Source organism: Ascaphus truei, chromosome 3, assembly GCF_040206685.1.
Source record: "Ascaphus truei isolate aAscTru1 chromosome 3, aAscTru1.hap1, whole genome shotgun sequence".
Lineage (NCBI taxonomy): Eukaryota > Metazoa > Chordata > Amphibia > Anura > Ascaphidae > Ascaphus > Ascaphus truei.
In genome coordinates this window covers 24,472,177-24,477,582 of record NC_134485.1, presented here as the reverse complement: position 1 = coordinate 24,477,582, position 5,406 = coordinate 24,472,177, and positions in this window count along the sequence as shown.

Sequence of the window (5,406 nt, the reverse complement as noted above, 5' to 3'; positions counted from 1 at the left end):
TTATCCATCCTTTGGTATGTCAATTATTTCAATCTGAGGCGAGTGCATTTCATTAAAGATTTTTTTTTTTTAACATTGAGGACGGTTCCCTAGAGGAGAGTTTCAGTGATGGGTTTGTGCTGATTTAGGATTTAAAGTGAGATCTCCAAGCCATGCGACTTTGGGGGGGAGAGTAGGGTGTTTGATATTTTGGTTAGTCGTGAATTGGAAGTAATGATAGGATAAAATTGCAAATAGATGTAGCCAAGTGCCCCTGGCTATAGCCTTCCACGGGCCTCAACACTATAAGTCCTGATAGGAACAGGCAGTGTTGGGGTTAAACTGCATAGGGCCTAGCCTGCAGTTGCAGCCTGGATGGGTACTATGTTGCCTTATCCAGGGGCAAGCCTAAACTGGAAGTTGGAGTGTCATACCTGGGGAGGGTACTGACTGGGTCACATGTATATGGTGTGATGCCTGTCAGTACCTGGACCTGCCCTGTTATGGGGCGGAGTTACAAGCACTTGCCCCCAGGTATAAAAACTGACACTCCACCAGATTGAGTTGTGCTATGATTAGGCTGTGTGTTATGGTGTGATACCCTTTTCTCTACAAGAGGGTAAAGGAGTTACGGAGGGACTCTTGGGGCCTGCTACAGGGAATGGAGATGAAGCCATGCTGTCTACCCAATAAACATGCTGTTGTACCAGTCATAATGTGTAGTCATTGTGAAGGAGAATTGCCTGTGGGGACCCTCCTGCTTCCAGCAGGATCCTCGTGGGATGGAGGCGCTGCACCCTGAGAAGGAAAAGCCTGCCCTGTAGCTGCTCCCACATAACATCCGCGGAGCAACTCAGACCTCCTGTAACCAGCAGGTGAGATACAGCACCAGGGGGGGGGGGGGGGGAGAGAAAGAGAAACAGGTGCTACATAGATTTATACAGTAGATCCAATGTAGCAAAATTCTTAATTCAATGCTAAATATTGTCAAATATAAAAAATACCATTTTTAATATTATTTATTAAATATTTTACCAGGACATTTTAAAATACATAAAACCTTTTTCAAGACAGCATGCTGATTAAAATATGAATTGTTACCTCTCGTTTTCAAGTATGTCCTGGGCACAGAGTTATAACAATACATGGTTACATTAAAAGAACAGAGGTTATACAGTCAATTCACAGACATTTCATGGACAGATAGTTGGAAAATTGAGTACAGGGGATAGAAGGGCTGGTGAGTTTCAGATTGAAATAGAGAAGCTTTAACATCAGCGAACAGTTCACACCCTTGAGCTGCTTTTCGGCTGTGCCAAAGGCTGTCCGCCTTTGGGGCGACGCAGATGTACACTGAAGAGGTTCAGATTGAATGCAGCTGTGGATTCAAAGTTCTTTATCTTCCTGGCTCATTAACATTGCAGTGGGGAAGTTGACTTTCCGAATAGTACAAGCAAAAGCAGATCTTAAACCTTAGCACGCTGGTTCTGTGCAGCTCTTGGGGAACCCCATCAGGCGTCCACCCTTGGGGCGACGCAGATGTACACTGGAGGGGTTCAGATGGAATGCAGCCGTGGATTCAAAGTCCTTTGTCTTAATGGAGGTTTCCTACATTTTTTAACACCTTACTCTGCAGGAAAAAAAAGCTTTGAAAATGTCAACCGGATAGCCTTATTGTGTGTTAGAGCAGGGGTGCGCAAACCTTTTGCCCTGCACCCCCATGCTTGCTCTCCCCCACTGCTCGTGTGACCCCACCTTGTATCATAAATGACGCTGCAGGGTCACGTGACCTTGCAATGTGGTGTCATGACGCCGCGGGTCATGTGATGCTACGTCACCCCACGGCATCATTTGACGCTGCATTACCATGGTCGATGCATCACCCGAAGCTGTCTGAATCAAGATAAGTGAGTTACAAAAGCCTCTCGCAGTACCCTGGCATTTTATTTAAATGAGTGTGGGACCTCTGTAACCACCCCCTCCGAGGAGCTGCTTTTGAGTGACATCAGGCCTGGGCAAGACCAATCATGGGACAGACCTGGTGCCCTCCTGGCAGTATTTAAGGGCAGTACCACCTCAAATTCGGGAGTGCCTTTCCCCACTTGAGGAAGGCAGGTCACACATTGGAGAGGCTGATTATTGGGCCTTCTCCAGTCTTCTTCCCTCCGGGGGAGAGTGAGTGTGGACCATACCTCTGCCTCTGCTAGAGAGGCAGGGAAAAGCTAGAACGGCTGCGGGTGCCCTTCGCCTGTAGTGATGGTCCAGGGACCATCCTTCAGTGGTAGCTGAGAAGTACGGCATCGGGCAGAAGCCTGCTTGTTACTGTGCTGTACAGAAGAGATAATAAACCATTCCTGTCTGGTGTATGACCTTACTGGAGGGAGAGGTAATAGTTCTACCTTGGGAGATCACCTTCAGTTCCTGGAGCCTACGGCAGATGGAGGTGCTGCACTGCCAAAGGGATATGTAGGGTATGAACCCCAGAAGCCTAGTCCTGTGTCCCCACTACCACCGGTGGATGACTCAGCCCTCCTGTTACCAGCAGGTATCATGCACCACATGAACCGTAATGGCCACATCTCCCACCGGGTGGGGGAAACACTGTTACATTTGGAGGCACTGCTGAGATCTGTTATCCAAACAGGACAGGCTTTCAGCGAAACAAAGCTGGAAGTAACAAGGTACGCTACCAGAGCAAGTGCTAATGAAGGAGGGAGGCTAGGTGTAGTGTAAGGGGGATATCGCTACCCGCAAGGAACTACAGCTGTAGACTGTCCTATTGGGTGAATGGTCTGGAGACACAAAGGCTATTGCTGTTCTAAGTCGCCCGGAGTCGGGATGCCTAAAGGGGGTGCTCTGGTTAACTTAGTCCCAGGGACCTCTGGAGAGTGTCCACGATACTGGCAGCTGAGCGGGCGGGTTAAGGGTACTGGATAGGGAGTATCTTAGTAGGGGTGCCTGAAGTACAAGGTGTCTAGTCCTCTCCACTAGATTAAGCCCAGAGTACCACTAGCCAGTAGCCAGATCATGTAATCATAGAGTGCTTGTAATGGACTGTAATCTTGTGCAGCATATCGAGATGAAGCTTAGCTAGCCAGGGGTACATCCTACTCTTGGTAGACTGCTAATCGATGTGCTGTGAGGACCCACGAGGAACGGATTCCTGTCGGAATCGCTGTCACTGCGTGGTCTGTGAAGGGATTGTGCCCAAGATGGAGGTTCCCCTGTCTGGGGATACGCCACGTGAGTTACATGAGCTAAAAAGGCGTCTCCCACCAATGCTGGATAGCCCACGTGCTGCTTGTAAACAGGCTGCAAGTTAACTTTTTGCAACGTTCTGCAAGGGTCTGGCGCGAAAGCCAGGACACCACCCAAGCGACATGACTGGCTCAGCCAAGAGTCAGAGTCATGCCCCGTCCACGTCATCGGATGCTCCTACTCTAATCTCCACCAGAGGGAGGGGACACGCCGACAGCCAATGCCTAAAGACTTTGGAGAACAAGGGAGATACCGAATGTAGCGAACCACACCCTCAGTTCTTTGGAGCCTGGCGAGCGAAAGGCGTGACCTACCCGTTGCTCTTGTGTCCGTGTTTACAGAAAAGACTGACTATGTTGAGCGGAATGGAATTTACCCACTATCGGCTACCAGGAGGACTACTGGTGGTGAAGGTGGAAAGGAAGAGGTACCTCCGATGCCTCCGATTTGGATGTCCCAAATGCGACTTCCCAGGTGGCGACTTGGTCTGGGGAGACCAGTGTGACCGCTGCAGAGCACGTTTCCTGAAGTCCACGCTGTTGCGGCCTACGGAGTTTGCAGAGAAAGATGCGACTGACCCTAGTACCTGGGCGGTCGATACTGCTGTTAAAGCAAAATCTACCTCAACTATGGAGGCTTCGGAGGGCCCGTGCGCCCTAGACGAGGCCCTAGGGCAGGCATGCACAACTCCAGTCCTCAAGGGCCGCAAACAGGCCAGGTTTTCAGGATATCCCTACTTCAGCACAGCTGGCTCAATTATTTGCTCAGTATGACTCAGTATGACTGAGCCACTAATTGAGCCAACTGTGCTGAAGTAGGGATATCCTGAAAACCTGGCCTGTTTGCGGCCCCCGAGGACTGGAGTTGTGCAGGCCTGCCCTAGGGGATTCGAGTGTCCCGATGACTACCCAGCAGGCTGTGTTCCAGAGATGGTCGGTGAGCCGGAACCAGCCTACGAGCACCCGGGTAAGGTGACTGCCTGGGGTGATGAGACACCGTTGTTCTCAGAGGCGCATGAGTCGGGACCGGCTCTGCTGATTGACGCTGATGACTCGGAAATGATCCGGTGTCTCTTCCCTGCGGAGGTGTCTCTGCCTTCTTCCTCCCGTACCAGTAGCAGATGGTCTTCCGTGGTGTTTCCAATACGCCGACCGACGCTGTGGAGAGACGGAGGAGTCCGACGACAGTAACCGCGACCGTGAAACCTGAAAGGCGGATGAGTCTACCCCTCGTGGAGGTGTCCGAAAGCCAAACCAGGTATTCTCCAGTACCGGTGGAGGTACCTTCCGGTGCCGTTCGACTTGCCGGATGTGACGTCATGCTTCTAATGGCCGCTGGGGCGTATGAAATGACTCCGATTTCCGCTCTGGTGAGTAACACTCCCACTAGTTTAAAGAGAACTGCCTTTATTTAGTCCATGTATGAGCGCAGGGCTCGACAAAAAGCAGCAGAAGTGGCCAAAGAGAAGATAGGCCTCCGGTGTGTCCGGATGCCCCAATCCCTGTTTTTCCGGCCCACTTACTGGACTATTTGCGGGCCCATATGGATAGTCATGTGCTTTTTATGGTATTGAAGAGACGGCTCACAGTGTCGTGATTTTACTCACAAATCTCAGGATTTACAACACCCACATCACTACTTTTAGACCAGTTTTAGTAAACTGTTCATTTACTCTCCCAGGTGGTCGTGGAGTGCGACTCCCAGGTGGTCGTGGAGTGCGACGCCCAGGTGGTCGTGGAGCGCGACTCCCAGGTGGTCGTGGAGCGCGACTCCCAGGTGGTCGTGGAGCGCGACTCCCAGGTGGTCGTGGAGCGCGACTCCCAGGTGGTCGTGGAGCGCGGCACCCATGAATTTGATGGGGCAATTTTCCTGTCTTTGGTCGGCATTGAGTGATTTACCGGGGCCCAGGACTAGAGTTTCGACTGGAGCACCACCCCCTCCCCCGTGTCAGTGGCCTTGCGAACCCCCCGCCCCCCTTCACTCCTCCATTCTCCCCATGCATTCCCCCCCCCCTATTCTTCCTTACTCACCCTCTCCCCCTCAATCCTGCACCGCTTCTCTCTCTTTTCCTCACTCCCTCTCTTAGACCTCGGATAAAGCGGGCGCGCGCACGTACGTCGGAGCCGAGCAATCTGTGGACTGAGATCCACGGTGACGCGGAGGCCTGGC